The following is a 19,171-nucleotide window of genomic DNA, read 5'->3' as shown; positions in this document are numbered from 1 at the left end:
GCAAAGGAGGCAGCTCCAGAGCTTAAGATAGGGAGATTGGGAGGGAGGAGGAGAAAGGAGGAGTGTGGAAAGTGGGTGCACGGGGAGCAAATCTCTTAGATGACAACAGAGTTCTCATCCCTTACTCCTAAATACTCTCAAGGTGTTTTTCAATCTTTATGATATCCCTACTTAGTACTTCTAGTGATCTTACCTCCATATGATCTAAGGCTGGTCCAATTCAAAATTACTACACACGAATGGGTTTGGTCTTGTTTTTGACAACACAAGAAAGGAACCAAAAAAGAGGCAAAATAGTGTATAACATAGTTTATATAGGAGAGACACTGTTGCTTCAATTCCAAGAGTCTGCTCAATTCCTCTTTTCCCAATGAAATACAATTTGAAATCAACATACTTGATGTCAAATGACCAAACTAGCCAGTACACAGAGGATTGTGTGTCATGTATTACATGGTGGTAAGTTTGGCAGCTCATGGAGAGAAGTACTTTTATGTATATTGAGAAATATTATCGTGTCTGGTAAAGGAAGAACATACAAGCCAGTGAGACAGGTTGGTTTTACATAACAATGAGCCTACGTAATAGATTCTAGGAAATTATGAAAAGTGTCTTCTTTATGTGAAAAGAGCTCTTCGTTAGTTTCACTGGTGAGTCATTATGAGCCAGACTAGATCTTTCTCTCCCTTGTATAATATAGAATGTTTATAACTGTATATGGTAAACGTTTCTCTATAGAGGCTATGGATATAAAGGTCGAAAAATAGACAAGTGTGTTTCCTAATTAAACTAATATTGAATATACTTAAAATATATGCAAATGAACATTCCCTACATCTTATATTCCAGATTAGTCTTTTGTCATTAAAGTTTGTTCACTGTTCATGTATTCACTCACAAAGCTGAACCCAAGTGATGCTTGGATCATTATTATTCTCTTTAAAGATGTCAAAAGTTGATACTTTGTTTGGCTTTGCTGAAGTAAGATATTTACAAGGAATTTGTCTCCACTATGGCAGGCAATGCAAATGACAGTAACATAAGTTTTCAGATCTCAAAAGAGATCTTGAACTTAAAAATTAGTTCACGGATCACAAACAACTATTATGTATTAAGCATCTGCCCAAAGTCTCCAGCTAATTTCATTAAAGTTTGTGTAATGTCCAATGGTTTTTCTTTCAGTTAATGAGAGCAATAAAATAGGAAATGTGGGCAAATGCAAAATGTCATTTTAGGTTCCTTGATATAAAACTATAAAACTCAAAGATGTAAATGTTATCATCATTATGAATGAGGGAAATAGGCAGGGAATATGACAGCAGTTCATGACTACTTATGGTCAAAATTATAACCAAAAAAAGTAAACTCAACAGTAGAAGACCTAGAGTTCAATCTTTATATATAGTATTCAAGAATATACTGCCATTTACTACTTTGTATCTTATGTTAGGGAATCCGTAAGCATATTTAACGGATTTTCTATTATTCCCCGAAAAACAATTTTGAAGGATACTATTTACCAATCAAACAACAAGCTGATTCTGTTTACTGAAAACTTTACCAATACCTCAATCAGCATTGAATATATTCAATCAGTATCCAATCAATATCCGATCAATAATTCATCAAGATGGTTAATATCTCCTATTTATAATGCCACTCATTGGCAGAGAGAATGAAGGAAGCTCTCTTTGTTCTAATTTTACCTACAGTGTAGCTCTGGAGGAAAGCTGAGACATGGTGAAATGTTTGAGAGAAGAAAAAAAAAAGATTAGAAAAAATGTAATTTGGGGCAGAAAAATGAGTCAAACCTGAGATAAACATAAGTGGTTTCAAGGGAGAAGTGACAATTGAAACTAAAATTTACCATTAAGGATTTTGTAGTTTGCATTAACTAAAGACAAAATACAAAAATGATTAAAAGGTATAGTTAGGTGTCTAATGCTAATGAAATTGGAATACTATGTATTTAAAACTAAAATCCTATATTTTATGATTTTAATAAATTAATACTTCATTAGAACATAGATGTTTGTTGATGTCCTGGGAACTAAATGACAGCTATTCCTTGGGCCTTTCTCTATATCCTTACTCATCCTCTTCAAGGAAATTAAAATTATTTACAGTGTGAGGGAGGGAAAGAACTGAACACAATGGCACTCCCCCCACTTCAAGAGCATTCATTCAGGACCTGGACAGATATTAGAGCAGGCGGGGAATTTCCTAAAGCTAACCAGAGTTTGATCCCCAGCACACACATGGTCCTCTGAGCCCTGCCAAGAGTGATTCCTGAGCACTTGTGGCCCCCAAACCAAAGCAAAAAATATATATAAAAGCATGTATTCATTTCCCCCTGAACATAGACTACCTTCTGCTACTGAGTATTAGAGAGGATTCTGGAAACTCTAAACTGTGAGATTAAAAAGGACAAGTTCAATATCACTGAACAAGTGAACTTAACTATATCTTTTAAAACTTTAAATTAGATAGCATGGTTCCTATAGTCTTTACTTGAAGTGGGTCTCCCAATCTGTATTCAGAAGGTTATAGGGCCACACTGCTAAATCTCAGCCTGTGAGTGTATGAATGCCAACTCATCAGTCCCACAGAGCTAGGATTTCCAAACCTCTGTCAACTTCCTGCAAGGGAAGTAAGAGCCTCTCTCTATCTGATCCCAAGATTGTTAACTTTCACGCTTTTGATGTGCAGTTACCACACTGGCACCACCACCAAATCGGCCCACACTTCACCAAGAGAGATGTTTTTAAAATGGCACAATTATGCATACTCCAGTTTATTTTCACCTACGACAAGCTTCTAAGTCCAACTTTAGGAGTTTTGACAGCAGCTTAATGCAAACTCTACATTTGATGGTTGCTGTTTGTAGAATACAGGGAAATGGTAGGTAGAGTATGAATCAATTTACAAATATATCATAAATCATGACTTCTGTTATTTTCTACAACTTTAATTTACAAACCTGGTGACTACCCAAAAGTCAAAATATCATACACTAATATCCATGATTTTAAACAAACAAACGTGCTGTGTACTTTCTTCTAGCCTAGCAATTTGTAATTACACACAGCCCTAAAAGTAAAATGGATAGCACTGTAGCACTGTCCTCCCATTGTTCATAGATTTGCTCGAGTGGGCCCAGTAATGTCTCTACTGTGAGACTTGTAGTTACTGTGTTTAGCATATCGAATATGTCACGGGTAGTTTACCAGGTTTTGCCGTGTGGGTGAGATACTCTTGGTAGCTTTCCGGGATCTCTGAGAGGGGCAGAGGAATTGAACCTGGGTAGGCCACGTGCAAGGCAAATGCCCTACCCCCTGTGCTATCACTCCAGCCCACTCTAAATGGAGATATCTCTGTGTTCATATGAAATATAAGAGACTCTATTCAAATTAACTTGTATCTCTAATTTAAAACACTTGAGTCTAACTTTCCTTCATTATATTCAGATGTGCAGAAAGTCTCCCATGGTGCTCAGGAGCCTGGGGATCACTGACAGCTATTCTCAACACAGTAGTGTGGTCACTGGAATACAGTGTTCTGATCCTCAGACTTGGTGCTGGTTGGGCCCACAATGTAATGAACCTCCCCATCCCCAACCAGTGCTATACCTAGCAGTGCTCTCGCGCCATACATTGTCATGAGAGGCCTGGTATCTGGTCTCTCTAATCAGCAGATGAGTCAAACTTTGCATGATCCTTAAAGTTCAGGATTCAATTGACTTCACTCTTAGAACAGCAGGAGGAGAATATCTGCTCTGCTGGTCCCTGTTGCTCATATCATCATGTGATGTAAACATTTTCATTAATTTCATTGAAATGTAAAATGGTAAAAAGCATTGCATTAATTAACTGGTCTCATAGCAACAGTCCCACAGATAATTTTCCACTTGGGTGAAGAAATATAACCCTTTGTGGGCTGGATTTTTCTTCCACCCATTCACATTTAAAGGCCTTATCCTTTCTATAAACTTTTCCAGGAAGTTCCACAGGATCTTCATTATTTTCTGTTTGTTTTGGGGACATTACTATTGGGACTCAGAGATGACTTCTGGCCCTGCTCTCAGGGATCACTCCTGGCAGGGTTCCTTGAACTATATGAGGTTCCAAGTAGGAACTTGGATTAGTCACAATCAAGGCAAGCACTCTACCCACTGTACTATTACCTAGCCTCTGAACTTTGATTCCTAAGATACCATCTCAGGAGACCAGAACACTAGCACAAACGGTACAGTGTTTGTATGACATATACTTGGTCTCAGGAACTATCTATGGTTCCCAGAGTCAGCCAGGAGTGAGTCCTGAGCAAAGAACAAGGAGAAAGCCCTAAGTACTGCAGGGTTTACCCCCAACCCCACTTCAAATAACATATTGAACTAATTTCCTATTATTAAAGAAATTGTGATATTTTTTGTTAAGTGAACTTGGAGGAACCAGAAAGAGGCAGAAGATACCAGACCTCTGATAAGTGACTTTATTACATAGCCTAATTTGCTGTGTGACCATCTTACAAACCTATATAAGGACATGTGCAATCTGATTACTCATCCTCCAGACCATTTTTTTTTGCATAAAGGCATATAAGACCACCTTGCAAACCCATAAATGCACATATGCAACCTGGTTGGTTGTCCTTCAATTGCCCCTCACCCTCATTTGCATATTAATCCTTTGTATTATATGATCCTTTGAGTTTGCATAATTATGTTACAGCAGATATAGTAACCAGCTCTGAGTTCCTGGGAACTGCACACAAGATTATCATGTTGACCACCAAAGTTCTTCATTGTTACAGCTAATTTACTTAAGAACTCTTTATTTAGTGTCTTGGGCTAGAGCCATAGCAGAGCAGGTATGGTGTTTGCCTTGCACACAGCAACCCAGTTTCAATTCCTCCGTCCCTCTAGGAGAGCCCTGCAAACTACCAAGAGTATCCCACCCACAAGGCAGAGCCTGGAAAGCTAACTGTGGTGTATTCAAATGCTAAAAACAGTAACAACAAGCCTCACAATGAAGATGTTACTGGTGCCTGCTTGAGAAAATTGATGAGCAATGTGAGGACCTTGCTTCAGAGAGTTATTTAGTGGCTTAAGTTGGCATATGTCACCTAACTGAAATGTCCACAGATACAGGGAGTTCTGCATTCTGGTTAGTATATCTCTCTCTCACACACACACACATACTCTGAATGCGTGTATTTACAGTAAAGTAAAGTAAAGGCCCTCCCATGATCATCGATTTGCTCGAGCAGGCCCAGTAACGTCTCCATTGGAGACTTTGTTGTTACTGTGTTTGGCATATCGAATACGTCACGGGGAGCTTGCCAGGCTCTGCCGTGCGGGCGAGATACTCTCGGTAGCTTGCCGGGCTCTCCAAGAGGGGCAGAGGAATCGAACTCGGGTCAGCCATGTTGGCTGCATGCAAGGCAAACGCCCTACCGCTGTACTATCGCTGCGGCCCACTTTGGTTTATATATACAACAGTTGCCACCAATTAGTTGTTTCTGAAACTGATTACTTGCACCCTATGAGGCCATCCTATTGGAATAATCTGGATGTGTATTCAAATGAGGGCATTGGTAATTGTTAGATAACCAGTAAAGTTGCGCATGCCATTAGATGATCTCATATGACCCTATGCAAACGAGGCCTGGAGGAGTACCATTCTGCTTCTACCCTTATATGGATTTGTAAAAACAATTTGATATGTCCTTATGCAAATTATGAAGATTACCAATAGAATCACAAATGCAAATTAGGGTAAGGTGTTGATCCATCAGAAGTCTGGCTTCTCTCTATTCTTCCTGGTTCCTTGCTGCTCAATTCTTCAGAAAAATTATTCCTACCCTTCCCTCTTCTTTATTTCCTAAGTGTCTCCTGTTCCTTAATTGCTTAGACCCACCATTTAAATATGTGTCATAACAACACCATTTCCACACATCTCTTGCCTTTATTAAGATGCTACTAAATTATTATTTCATGTGGGTCCTGTTCTCTTCTGCAAGAGGACCTGCAACAAGTGATGTGTGCACAAATATAATTTTCATTTTGGTCTTCAGTAATTGGGGGGGTATTTTTTACCTTTATCTATAAAATATGGCCATGAGAAGAAAATAATCATATCACTGCAATTCTAAGAAGTGTAGTAGTCACACATTAACGTTTCTGAAATGGAGATGAAACTTAGCAATTTGTTTAACTTTAAGTTTATGATGTTTTATCTGATCCACAAGAGGCTTAATTAAATCAATGATGCATCATGAAATGTAATGTATTTAAACATAAAAAATATGATGACTTTTTTCAGATTTCTGCATGATTCTGTCATGGCTAGAGAACATATTTTATTATTTGGTTGCTGTGATGGAATAATACAATGATAAATTCAAGGAGAAACTAAAACCTTAAATAGTGAATTTTATAGCAATGTGTATTGACATTTTATTAATAATGTATTGTCTATTACAGAAGAATTTCATGAAAGCAGAATGTGCAGAACAGAAATTATAGCTATAACTATAATGACAGTGAATAGTGACTCCAATGGCATTTAACAGATGTTCTATTTTCTAAGTAACAGCTGCTTGATGCATTCATTGTACCAAGTTAATGATCTGCTAGTGTTATTTCACTTCACAGATAAATTACTGTGCTCTCTTTTAAAAAAGATATGTAATTTTTCATGGGAATGATAGTGTAACAGACTTTAGAAATAAGTAATAGATCTCATGCTTTTATAGCTAAGAGGAGCGATGAGTTGAAGCAATTATCCAGATAATCTAGGACCAGAGGCCAGATATTTTTAAACGGTGAAAGGTGACCATTTGAAAAAATGCAGGACATGTTTGACTGAACTGAGTGAAGACTTTCATAAGATTTGCTTTTATTGCATTACTGAATAGTTCTCTGACTTTGCTGACTATTAGACACACTGGCCACCTGAAGACCCATTAAACAAGAATCTCTTGGGGTGGGCCCCAGGCATTGGGGCAAGTTTTCAAAGTTCCCCAGGTGATTTTAGTGTGCAGTCAAGACTGAAAATCTCTGACTTATACATCCTGTCATGAAATGGTACTGGGTGATTGTCATTATATTTTAAAAGTCAAGTGACAGCAGAAGCATAATTAAGGGAACTTATCATTGTTCTTTCCAGTAGTAGACATTACAAAAATGGATCCCTAAAATAAATATAAAAGTTATGATGCTTTTGTTATATAAGTGACTATTCAGACATCAATTATTTTCTATTATAGAACATCCTAAAAATATTATATGTTATTCTCAGAGGCATTTCTTTTATCCAAATATTATTACAGAAACATCTAATAGTGGATTTATGAAAATCATTATTCTTCATATGAACTATGCAAAATGATGATAGGTTTAAGCTATTTTACAGCCAGGGTTCAGAGAAATAGTAAAGAAGGTAGATCCTTGCACTTGGCCAACATACTTTTGATCCCCAGTACAGTATATGGTCCCTGGAGCACTGTCAGGAATGATTCCTGAGCATGCAGTCAGGAGTTAGCCCTGAGAACCAATAGGTACGGAACAGAAGCCACAAAAAAAGCATTAAATAATTGTTTAATGTCCAGGTGGCTGGTGGAAGGCCCCAGCAGCTCTCCCTTGCTGCTCAGGTTTGGGGGGCCTTGGTCCGCTCCCCCAGCCAGGGAGGCCCGGGCCATGGGTCAGATGGAGGAGGAAACAAGGGCCAAACAGGTTGATTGATCAGTTGCCATTTATTCCATTCTCCCCATGCACTTGTTTCAGTCTCTCTGAGCCTCCCATTCTGGTCTCCACTGCTCCTCATTACTGTCTCCTCCTGTCTCTCCCTCTTGTCTCTCCACACTCCATCTCGCAGCCTGGGCTCTCTCTGTCCATGTGCCTACTCCTATATTCTTCTACATTCTTCTCCCTCTGTCCTCTTTGCTAGTCTCTCTGTGCTTCATCTCCCAGCCCTACCTCTCTCTCATCTCTCTCTCTCCAACTCTCTTGTCTCTCCAACTCCCCAGCAATGGGGGTAGACACTACACCAGGTCAGGTAGCAAAATCATCATGAGAGCCCTTCCTGACTGCTCATCAGGCTCAAGGGTGGAAACACCACCTAGTGGTGTTCCTCTTCTCCTTAGTCCAATAACTTAATTAACATCTTAATTCTACTTCTTAATATTAGTTATTTTCTATGCACACAGTAAGAAATACATTGAGATTTGCAGGGCAGCTCCTCTGGGAACATCTTGCCACAGACTCAGACTACAGTGCTCAGGCCAGATTAATCTTTCCTAACACTAGCAGGGTCTGAATCTAGTTATTATTTTGTGGATCATGACAGCATTTGTCCATGACCGAGCTCTTAACTTATAGTTAAGCATTATGGCACTTTGGCCAGGCCCATTTCGATGTCAGGGTAGCACACAGCGCACGGCTTGCTCTGGGTCCATCCAGTCCCTCATCAGGACCCTGCTTTTGAGGTGCTAGGAAGTAAGGGCAACTGAGACTTAGGTCCAGAGAACAGATGCCCACGAGGTAAATATCACTGAGAGTCAATAACTCCCATGTTACAAAAACAAAGCATTTACTGTCTTCTTGTCTCTATAGAAAAAGGACATTGCTCTGAATTAATTATGCAAAGGACTTAAGGAGAAGAGAAAAACAATATTTACAAGTCAATAGAGCACAAAGAAAGAAGTTACAAATAAACACAGAGGAATGGGAGCACTGTGATGGGAGTAACCCAATAAACCTAAACTCCCTGTGGCAAGGCAGAAAGGAAAAACCAATGTTATCCTACAAATAATCAAAAATATCTTTTCATGGCAGGGCTGAAGTGATAGCACAGTGGAGAGGGCGTTTGCCTTGCACACAGTCAACCTGGGTTTGATACCCAGCATCCCATATGGTCCTCTGAGCTCCTGAGCATTGCCAGGTATGACCCAAAAAGCCAAAAAAAATTTTTTTTCAGGGGAGTATACGTGACTATTTGCATTTTTGGTAACTATTGATATTAATGGACTTTAAAAGAAAGCCAAATTACTACCTTAAAAAAAACTAAATAGAATAATTGTACTCAGTGAGCAAGTCAGAAAATCTCAGAGATGAAAACTCTGAAGCTTATATTTTCCAAACATAGAATGGTCATCAGAGATACGAAGCTCTATTTAATCAATTAAATATTTACTTCCTTTCTGTTATATTATTTGTGCTCAATTTATATGCTAAACCATTTTGGCCAGTAAAGACATACTCAGAATTGATTTAGTTATACCCAAGTGATGAGGGTAATTTTAAGACATTGCCAAATATTTAAAATCTAAAACCACTTTGTGGCACTAGATAAAATGATAATGGGTGATAAATGTGTACTAGATTTAGATAGCACAGCGGGTAGGGCGTTCGCCTTACACGCAGCCAACATGGCCGACCCGAGTTCGATTCCTCCGCCTCTCTCGGAGAGCCCGGCAAGCTACTGAGAGTATTCGATATGCCAGACACAGTAACAACAAAGTCTCCAATGGAGATGTTACTGGGCCCGCTCGAGCAAATCGACGATCAATGGGAGGGCCTTTACCTTTACCTTTAATGCAGAGTTCCATGTTCTGTATTTTAAACTTAGTAAATTTGTATTTCAACATTATGGAGAATTATGTTATTGTTAGCATTAAGAGTATCTTAGAGGGGCTGGAGTGATAGCACAGCGGGTAGGGTGTGTGCCTTGCATGCAGCCCGACCCGGGTTCAATTCCCAGCATCCCATATGGTCCCCCAAGCATGGCCAGGAGTAATTCCTGAGTGCATGAACCAGGAATAACTCCTGTGCATCACTGGGTGTGACCAAAAAAGCAAAAAAAAAAAAGAGTACCTTAGAAAAGAAGACTTATAACAATATTTTGCGGGGGAGGAGGTAAAACTATTAAAACCAGTGAGAGTGCTGTATTTGAGTTATGTGTTTTTCCACATTCTAAGACTTCTATTTTGTCATCAGTAAAATGGGAGCATTTATGAACACCGCATACACAAGAATATGATGTCAAGTCCATATAAAACAAAAATGAACAAAGGAACTATTTTCTCTGTATTCTTGTCATGATGTTTTTTTCTTTGAAGTACTAGGAAATTGAACCTAGGACTTACACATGCCAGCCATGTATGCTAGCATTAAGCCTCTCTCTAGATGACCAGAGGAACTTTGAATGTTCACGGAACAGTTCAAGAGAGTAGATATGGGCTGGAGCGATAGCACAGCGGGTAGGGCGTTCGCCTTACAAGCGGCCAACATGGCCGACCCGAGTTCGATTCCTCCGCCCCTCTCGGAGAGCCCGGCAAGCTACCGAGAGTATTCGATATGCCAGACACAGTAACAACAAAGTCTCCAATGGAGACGTTACTGGGCCCGCTCGAGCAAATCGACGATCAACGGGAGGGCCTATTGTCATGCCATCTCAGAAATTTTGTTCAGAGACAGAGAGTGCCCTGGGATTTATTCAACTGCATCCATGTTATCTTTTCTCTAATCCCCAATGATACGGAGCTCAGCCTGGAAAACCCCATTAATAGACGTGTGTGAATAGTGTACTGGGCGACAAATATAACAGTGAGGTCTTCCTTTTGGCATATCAGTAGCAGAGATGATACAGCTCTGAATGATCATTTGAATATTAACTTTGGACCCTTTATAGTAATTAAAAATATTAGTATTAATTTTGGTCCCTGTATCAAAAGCCAGGTATACCAAGATGACTTTAGTTCAGAAAAAATCAGTGAACAGGTACTGGGCTTTAGGAATTTCAAATTAACTTTAATGATTTAACTTCTCAATTCTACCCTTCAACTTCTTTTGCCTTTCTTTGAAAACATTCTCATGAATTTGCTTCAATTTTAATTGTTTTCTTTGACTTTTAAAAAATTTGAATGACTTTTTTTCACTTTTTTTCCCTTTTTGGGTCACACCCAGTTATACAACAGGGGTTACTCCTGGCTCTGCACTCAGAAATTACTCCTGGCGGTGCTCAGGGGACCATATGGGATTCTAGGTATCAAACCTGGGATGGCCGTGTGTAAGGAAAGTGACCTACCCACTGTGCTATTGCTCCAGCACCTTGAATGACTTTTTAAATCCATGTTTTGTTTTCACTGAGATCTGGAAGGTCACTGACAGGCAACTTTTCTTGCCTCTTGCTGGCCCTCCAAGCTGATCAACCAGGCTGCTATTCTGGCTATCTCTGGAACTTCTTTCATTCTTTCTCTTGTGGAATTACTGAAAAAAAATGGACCTGGCATTCCAAGAGACCTTCAAGTTCAAAGTTTTCTCCAAGTGGATGGCACCTTGCAGAATCTGGAGTTGGGTCAGTCACTGCTCAGATGCCTTTAGAGGTGCTCTATCTAATAACATTTGTGGTTTTCAACTTGTGACTCGAGAATTGCGAGCAGAAGGGAAAGAGCTGTGACAGATTTTATTTTGGAAATTCCACCTCTACAATACCCCTGGCTTTTCAAAGACATCCTCCATAGGAAAGTCCTGAGACCCACATGTGAAAGAGACAAAGAATTGCAGTGTGAGCCTTGTACTGCTGTATAGAGATACACCCAAAGAAAAATGGACATAAAATCGTTTTGAATTATTTTCTATAATAATAACAGTATTATGTCATGCTTGAGACAATAATTTTTCATTAAAATTTTAGGATAAGTTTGTATATGAAAAATACAATAAAAATTTAATGATCATTTGGATAAAGGTGGATAGTTTAAGTCTCGCAGATGCTTAGTCTCCCAGATAACTCAGTTTTAGTTATATAAGATGAATAGATTCTTTGTTTGTTTGGCTATGCCCTGCTGTGCTCAGGAATTATTCTTGACTCTGTGCTCAAGAATTCTCCTGGCATGGATCAAGAGACCATATGGGATGGAACGTATTAAACCAGGGTCAGCTGCTTGCAAGACAAGTGCCTTAAACACTTTACTATCGCTTTGGACCCCTGAATAAATTTCTGAGGTCTCTATAATGCACTTGAAATTTTCTAACTGGGCTGATTTCATGTTGTGTGCTTAACACCATAAGGAAAAAAGTATGCTTTTTAACTAGGTTTTAAATGACAGGAATTTTGGAAGCAAAGTATTTTATTATTCCCTGATGCAATTAAGAAAGAAAAGAAAGGCCCTCCCATTGTTCATTGATTTGCTCAAGCGGGCCCAGTAATGTCTCCATTGGAGACTTTGTTGTTACTGTGTTTGGCATATCGAATACGTCACGGGGAGCTTGCCACGCTCTGCCCTGCGGGCGAGATAGTCTCGGTAGCTTGCTGGGCTCTCTGAGAGGGGCGGAGGAATCGAACTCGGGTCGACCATGTTGGCTGCATGCAAGGCAAACGCCCTACCGCTGTGCTATCGCCCCAGCCCTGATGCTGCTGTAGATGTATTTTGTGCAAATTTTGCACTATTTTCCTACTGTAATTATTCTTTTCCCTACTTTGGTAGGTTATTCATGCATGACTAGATACCATACATATCTGTTTAACCCCATAAATATATGTATTTTCCAGAAGTAGATATGTAATAAGTTATATGGCTAGAATGTAGTAGAAAATAAAAATCAAATGATATCATTGTAGATGAAATTCTTAAAATGTAATGCTTTGAATAAAGGTCAAATAAACATTTCATTACTAATTAAAATTTATATACAAGAATATTTTATCTAGATGATAAAATATTCTCTATAAGTAAAAATAATGTCCTTAATCTACAGAACTGAGAAAAGTTCAGCAAAAATAAATGAAACGTCTAAAATTATGAACTGACTCCATATATTAAAATTTCCGCAAAGTCAAAACTACTCTACATGATTGGCAAATCTATTTAATGTGCTGCATTTAAATTAATATCAATTTGTGTTGAAAGCGTGCTACATCTTTCCTATGAAATGACAGTTGAGACGAATAGTTTTTGTCTATCTCTCCATATACCAAGAAGGCATCTGAACAGAGAAAACACTAAGGAATCATGGGGTTTCATGTGTGAGTTGAATTTTTTCATGCGAAAAAGATTAGAACTATCATTTCAGTAAGTTTGATTGATTCCTATATATTTAAATCACGTTTTTACTCTATGATTACAATTTCTGTTTTAGTTGCATCCCTTTCCTGAGGAGTTTATGAAAAGTTCTTAAATGTAAGTCTCTATTATAACTTTGCTTTGCCACTGGGTGGTCTGAGAATATATCACCTGCTTACTATTTGCAGAATCCAGGGAGTGATTATTACGTAAGGAATTAGAAAGGCTGGATATCTAAACTTTTTCCCTAGAGGATCTGAAATTAACATTGTTCCTTGGTATTCATGCAAAATATTTTGCAGACAGACTCAAAGAGACACATCTTCTGATACGTAAGGCTTCTAGTACAAGGATCATCAGGAATCCTTTGCCAACTTTTTATCTTGTGTTGTCTTTATGATTACATGGCAAGGCCACAGTAATAACACTTCCTGAGGTGATTTATGCAATAACTTAAGGGGGATTTTGGCATTCTGGGTTTATCTGTGACAAACTTCTAAAGGTTCACCAGAGTCAGTTAAAAAGGATAGAATTTTTCAAATTCTTTTCATGTCAAGGTCATCTCCTTTGGGCACCATTATGATAGCTTCTCACTTTATATTTATAGAGCTATCACAGTGTTAGGGGCTGAACTGTGTCTCCTGAAATTTATATGCTGTCCCAAGTACACTGCCTCAGACAGTGACTATATTTGGCGATAGAACACTGAAAGAGGTAACTAATTTACAGTCAGGTCATTAGGGCAGGCCCTTATCCAGTATGATTGGTGACTGTTAAGAAGAGAAAAGAAATTTAGACTCAAAAATGTACAAGAAAAAGGCCTACAGGAAGACATGAACAGATAGCAACAATCCAGAGACTGGGAAGAGAAGCCTCAAAAAAAAAATAAATAAGTGCTATTGAAATCTTCATCTCAGTTTTTTTAACCTCCAGCATTATGATGAAATTATTTTTAATTAATTTATTTATTTTGAATACCCATCCCTCCACCAGTAACCATTTCCCACCACCACGGATCCCAGTAACCCTTCCACCCTTCATCCCCCCTAAGCCCCTCCCCCTGACATCTTTTGTGGAACAAGATTATGGCAGACTGAGGAAAGAGATATCCTCATTAAATTGGGTATAAAAAAATCTAATGTATTTTTCATGGTATTCAGGGAAGGATGGAAATTGGGATTGTTTTCATAAACCCTCTACATGCACTACTGCCTGACCCATCTACTTTGGGATGCATTTCAAATTTTAAGAGATTATGTTTACTGTTAATTTTTGCTTGCTTAATTATGATAAACAATGTGGTTTAATAATGGTAAACATGTGTCTTACGCATTGATGCACAGAGAGATTTCTGAAATCATGCAATTTGTCATTACCTGGATGAAACTAGTAGGTATGATGCTGGGTGAAGTCACTCAGAAGAAATGGGCTAAATACATCATGATTCCATATACAAACTTAGCGAATAACAAATGACAAAAGGAAACAGAATCTGAAAACTGGTTTCCAAGTCTGAGTTTTTCAAGGGATGTAGGATAACGTTGGTTCATACTTTCTCCTCCATCAATTTGTTCTCCGTTGCAGCAAGGAGCTTAGGTTTATTGAGTTACACCCATCACAGTGCTCCCAAGGCACTCCCATTACTCTCGTTTGCCTTGCACGCAGCCAACATGGCCGACCCGAGTTCGATTCCTACGCCCCTCTCGGAGAGCCTGGCAAGCTACCGAGAGTATCTTGCCCGCACGGCAGAACCTGGCAAGCTCCCCGTGGCATATTCGATATGCCAAACACAGTAACAACAAAGTCTCCAATGGAAACGTTACTGGGCCCGCTCGAGCAAATTGATGATCAACGGGAGGGCCTTTACTTCGCGGGTTGGAGCGATAGCACAGTGGTAGGGTGTTTGCCTTGCACGCAGCCAACATGGCCAACCCGAGTTCAATTCCTCCGCCCCTCTCGGAGAGTCCGGCAAGCTACCGAGAGTATCTCGCCCGCACGGCAGAGCCTGGCAAGCTCCCCATGACGTATTCGATACGCCAAACATAGTAACAACAAAGTCTCCAATGGAGACGTTACTGTGCCCACTCGAGCAAATCGATGATCAAAGGGAGGGCCTTTACTTACTTTACTTAGTGAAACACCATGAGGTGCAGTTGTAGACTTACAAACTTTCATGCTTGGGTTTCAGTTATAAGATGATCGAGTACCTATCCCTCCACCAGTGCCTATTCTCCACCACCAATGATCCTAGTAGCCCTCCCACCTCCACACCCCATTCCCCCAACCCCACCCCACCTCTGTGGCAGGGCATTCCCTTTTGCTTACTCTCCTTTAGGGTGTTGTAGTTTGCAATAGAGGTTTTGAGTGGCCATCATGTTCGGACTATAGACTACTTTCAGCACACATCTCGCATGCCAAGTGAATCCTCCAAACATCCTTTACTTGGTGTTCCCTTCTCTATCTAAGCTGCCTTTCCCCCCAGAATGTGAGGCAAGCTTCCAAGCCCTGGAGCAGACCTCCTGGTACTTATCTTAATTATTCTTGGGTGTTCGACTCCCATTCTGTTACGTTATATTTCCCAGATGACTGCAGTCTATGTCTGTCCCTCTCTTTCTGGCTCATTTCAACTCTGTGTTTATCTTTAACTTCTCCTCTGTGCTCTGCTTCCCCTATCTGTTAATCACCTATATCCCAAAATCAGACCCTGTGACTCATAATGTCAGATCCTTCTGAGGATTCTGGATTTTGAATTTGTAAGTGAAATATTGCTTTTCTCTGTCCTTTATGTCCTTTGCAAAGTTTACTTTAAAGCAATGTCCTTTTTGTATAGATACAGGATGACAGTTAATGCTATGCTTTTAAAACTTGGGAGTTAAGTGACTCCGAATAATATTTAGTCCTGACATCTGTCATATTTACTTGATTTAAGCCTCAGTTGCCTTTAGTTCCTAGTACCCCAAAAGGAGGGTCCCGATCATGGGACTTGGATGGACACAGGGCAAACTGTAAGCTACCCTGGCAACAAAATGAGACAGGCCAAGAACCATAAAACTTATAATAAGTTAAGAACATGTTCATGGATAATTTCTGTCATGATCCAAAGAGAAACAACTGAATAAGGACCCTACTGGGATTAGGAAGGAGTAATCTGGCTTAAGAACTATAGTATGGGAATTATAGTGAGATATCCCCAGGAGAGCCACCCATTAAGCTTAATTAATATATCTCTTACTGTGCCCATACAAAATGACTATAAATATTGTTAAGAAATAAATTTAAGATGATTCTTTAAATGGTTATGGACTTAGGAAAGGAGAAATGATTTTATCTTTAGATGAAATTCGGCCCTTTAGTGGATCTCCTAGCAGGATGAGATCTTTGTTTTAGAAGAGCTATCCCAGAAGGATGGAAGGACCCGCTTTACATACGTTGCTTGTGCTATCTCACCTATGTGTGATTGCTACACCTTGGATGTGGGGCTCTTAACTAAGGCTGGGAGACAGGAATGGGGGCAGAGAGAGACTAGCATGAGGGAAAGTAGGAGATGGGAATGAGGGGCAGTGTGAGACTGAAATTGGGCACACGGTGAAACTGGAATAGGCATGCAGGGAGAACCGAGTAAATGGCAGAACTGAGATTGGAATAAATGGCAATTGATCACCAACCAGCTTGGTGGTTGGAGGTAACCTCCATGCATCTGTTGGCAGCAGCGGCCAGGCAGGGTGGGGAAGCGGTTCATGGCCACTGAACGCATGCAGCAAGAGCCCACACACTTTATTGAACAAAGAAAGGAGGACATATGGGCCATGGATGGGAAGGGATCAATGTGACCTCGGAAGTGGGAAGTGAACACTGGTGGAGTTAGAATATTGTAACATGAAACCCTACCATTAAGTCTAATAAAGTCAGAGCCTCAATGAAAACTGGGGGAAAATTAAAAGGGAGACTTTGTAAGTCTTTTCCTGCATGTGTTCCCTAATGATATAAAATGCAGGATTGGTAAAACTCTGCACAAAACTGGTATATCTTTGATATACCTGAAGAGACCCATAAAGCAGTCTCTCCTTCATTTTAGGATAAGTCCTATTCATCATTTTACATGCACACACTGGCTACCCAATTAGACACCCATATTTTGTTACTTTTCTTGGTGGCTTCATAGAAACACATAACTAAGTTCTGGGAAATGAAACATGAGCAGAAAAGAAAAACAAGCATAGAGATTTCATAATGCAACCCTAAGACAGGGCAAGTGCTATTCCTTTAGCTTTTCTGGGATGGATAGATGAATAATGGTGAGCAAATTTTACCATGGGAATAGAAATACCCAGACGACTACAGGAAAAAGAACTGAAACAGACCTAAGTCCTAAAGGAATTTCATGGAACAAAGCTATCTTACAAGCCAGAAAAACCTATTTTACATGAAAGAAACAAAACCCTCTATCTTTTCTAAGCCATAGAATTCTTGGTTTCATTTTTACTGCAGCCCAGTCTGTACCTACGGGCAAAGGCTGCCATTTGGTTTAAACTAAATAACATGGAAATGTAAATGTAATATTTGCTTGACGGAGGAGAAGAAAAAAACAAAAACAAAAACAACAAAAAAAAACACAAGACCAGTGGTACTTTCTACCCTCTGCACACTAGCTACATAAATAAATCTCACACCATGCATGATCCTGAATGAATAGATGGCATTCACTATCTTATCTCAAACATTAAATCTAGCCTGGGGACAAAAATAGCCATTAATATCTATCTGAAAAATAATTTGTAGCAACATTTGATAACGATCTGTGCTCTGCAATTGTCTGCCATAGGAGCAGGGTAAGGACTGGGATGGAAGTGGGGGGGATAATGGGGACATTGGTGGTGGAAAGTTTGCACTGGTGAGGGGGGATGGATGATTCATCATTGTATAGCTGAATCTCAAACATGAAAGCTTTGAAACTGTATCTCATGGTGGCACAATAAAAAATTTTAAAAATAAAAACAAAAAAAGAACAATTTGTGCTCTGAATCTATATTAAAAATATTGTTTTGGTTTCACTGTAGGATCTTTACTTCCTTGTTATTTGTTTGTTTTGCTTATGGGTGACACCTAGTGGTGCTCAAGGCATAGTCCTGACTCTGCTCAGGGACACACTCCTTCCAGGACTAGGAGCTCCTATGTGTTGCTGAACCCAGGTTAGTTACATACAAAACAAGTGTCTTATTTGCTGCTGTACTATCTCTCTGGCCCTAGCTGGATGGACATTTTACATAATGTAATTAAGCCAGCTTTTAATAATCTACACAGCATTACCTAACTAAAATTCAAGGCCAAGAAGGAACATGGCTCAGTGGAAGGAGTGTGTGGCTCAAAAGTTTAGGACCCTGGATTTGATCCCTGATCTATGTAACAGCTCATTAATATACACATGTGTTTGATAATTTTAAAAGGGGGGGATACATGGTATGCTCATTTTAATTTATCTAAATGGTTCAATAATTTAGACAAAGTTTATGGTCTCACTAATAAAAAAATAAAAAAATATTACTACTGATGGGCTGGAACGATAGCACAGTGGGTAGGGTGCTTGTCTTGCATGTTGCTGACCCAGGTTTGATTCCCAGTACCCCATATGGTCTTCTGAGCACTACCAGGAGTGCAGAGCCAGGAGGAACCCCTGACCATAACTGGGTGTGACTCCCCCCAAAATATATTGCTATTACTAACCACTTCTCTGATATTAACACACTTTAAAATAATCTTGTCATGAAACAATTTTTTTAAAAAAATCCTAAGTTATAAGGGTCTTGACCTGAAATTCTGGAGAATAATACTTGTCTTTCTGGCTGCAAGAATTAGCCAAGGATTAAGGGAATCCTTCTGTCCTTCAGTGATGAAAATTATAACAGTTACATAGATGTCTGGCAATTGTGTGTTCCTGAACACTCGTGTGTGTGTGTATGCACACACATACAAGCTAATTTCATTAGAAGTCTGCTGATGTTGCAATTCCTGTCCAGCATCAAATTCTGCAGTCTCTGCATCCTTGCTCCATCTGTGGCTGTAAAGTCCGTCTAGTACATCTTAAAAATTTAGCAAATAGGAGCAAAGG

At 39.4% G+C, this 19,171-nt stretch overlaps 1 protein-coding gene across 3 annotated transcripts in view; it reads right to left on the bottom strand.

The window, feature by feature from the left end:
• DMD (dystrophin) overlaps window positions 1-19,171 on the bottom strand; it is a 2,292,284-nt gene that overhangs the window by 1,370,326 nt on the left and 902,787 nt on the right. The gene's annotated exons all lie outside the window — the stretch shown is intronic.

This window comes from Sorex fumeus, unplaced genomic scaffold, assembly GCF_029834395.1.
Source record: "Sorex fumeus unplaced genomic scaffold, SorFum_2.1 ptg000086l, whole genome shotgun sequence".
Lineage (NCBI taxonomy): Eukaryota > Metazoa > Chordata > Mammalia > Eulipotyphla > Soricidae > Sorex > Sorex fumeus.
The sequence above is the reverse complement of the archived record's forward strand: the minus strand, read 5'-3'. Positions and strand labels throughout refer to the sequence as shown.